Source organism: Echinops telfairi, unplaced genomic scaffold, assembly GCF_000313985.2.
Source record: "Echinops telfairi isolate 266 unplaced genomic scaffold, ASM31398v2 ScPeMD7_7468;HRSCAF=8506_0, whole genome shotgun sequence".
Lineage (NCBI taxonomy): Eukaryota > Metazoa > Chordata > Mammalia > Afrosoricida > Tenrecidae > Echinops > Echinops telfairi.
Window position 1 is genome coordinate 24,627,596 of NW_022111369.1, and position 1,624 is coordinate 24,629,219.

General features: G+C 40.2%; 1 protein-coding gene across 3 annotated transcripts in view; it reads right to left on the minus strand.

The window, feature by feature from the left end:
- The window catches only part of GRID2 (glutamate ionotropic receptor delta type subunit 2), a 1,637,701-nt gene that overhangs the window by 455,562 nt on the left and 1,180,515 nt on the right, over positions 1-1,624 (minus strand). The window lies entirely within an intron of this gene.

A 1,624-nucleotide genomic window follows, 5' to 3' on the forward strand; every position in this document is an offset into this window, starting at 1 on the left:
TACAAATTGGACTGCTAACTGCAAGATCAACTATTGGAAACCATTACAAGGCTTTCCACTCCTATAAAGAGTTACAGCCTTGGAAACAACAGGAGTAGTGACCAATAAGGTCACTATAAATCGAACTTCCTCAACAGCAATTTGTTGGTTTTTTTTCAGTTTTACCTCTAACGTATGTCTTAAAAGATCACATGTTTTCAATATATGGATATCTTCTAGATATTGAGCATTCAGTGGAAACCAAATAGATGAATTTCCTGGGCAAATTAAGCTTATGGATTAAAAAAGGAAGATGGAAGATAATACGTGTATCTAAGAAAATGGTGATCTAAAGAAAAATTATACACACTAAAGGAACAGATGGTACCTGTTCTTTTAAATAGAATGGTTACACAAACCTCTCTAATAAGGTAATTTGGGGGTGGTGGTGGTGGCAAAGACTGGCTATATAAGTTGAAGGGAGAGATAAGCCATGGAAGAGCATTCTAGATAGAAAGAAAGTGCACAATATCAACTTCAATAAGTATGAGGAAAAGCAAGGAGGACCATGAGTCTAGCGCACGGTGAGTGATGGACAGAGACAAACTCAGAGAGGCTGCTGGTGGGCCAGGTTATGTAGACTGCTTTAAGTTGTCTTTCATCTGAGTGGGATGGGAAGTCATCAAGTGACTTTGAAATGAGAAGTGACAGAATCATCTGGTTGTTATATTGAAATTATATTGTTGGAGCTTGTGGTGGTTTGATTTTTATGCCAACTTGACGGTGGAGGTAGGAGTGGAGGCCACATCCGTCAATGAGTTGGTAGCGTGGGGATGCCTTACTGGGGGTGAAGCGGTTTTGTAAGTGAGGCGGTGAGAACTACTCTCAGCCGACTCCTTCACTTTCCTCCTTGCTTGGATTCAGTGTCAGCCTGCAGGCATGGCCCCACTTGGGTCTCTGACCTTAGGAGCAGTCAGTGTTGCCAGAATCCCTGTCACTCCTCATCCACTGGCTTGGGATCTCCCTGCTTCCCACTTCTGCTTAATCAGCCTATAGTTATGAGTCTGAAGTGGGCTCTGGCTAGCATCAGACCCATGGACTTGAGTTGGACGGGGTGGGAGGACTGGATATAAAGTTACTTTTTTATATGAAGTTCTTTTTTATACAGATACCGATGACACTGGTTTTGCTTCTCCAGGCAGCTGAGCCCAACACAGTAGTCAAGAGTAAACAGAATACTTGAAGAAAGGCGACCATTAAAATTCTATAGCTACAACCCTGGGAGGTAGAAGGTTGCAACTAGGAGCAATAATGAGTTAAGGTAGGGGAAAATAGTAGCAAAGGAAATTCATTTTTTTATTTTACTGCTGTGACTGAAGAGATGAGATATGAAATCTTGAGTTAGAAGCTACCTTTGATTTTCCTCCCTTTCACTTCCTCATCAAATCTATCAGTAAAGTCTGCGAATTTTACCTCCAAAATATATATTGAGCCTGCTAAATTTTAAAACATGGAAACTGTGATCATTTTTTATCAATCTTCCTTAGTCAGTAGCTAAGATGAAACCTATTTTCCTTCTCTGTAACATCTTAAAATCATTTTCTCCTTGAATATTCTCAATAACTCACTGAAATGAATGCTGAAA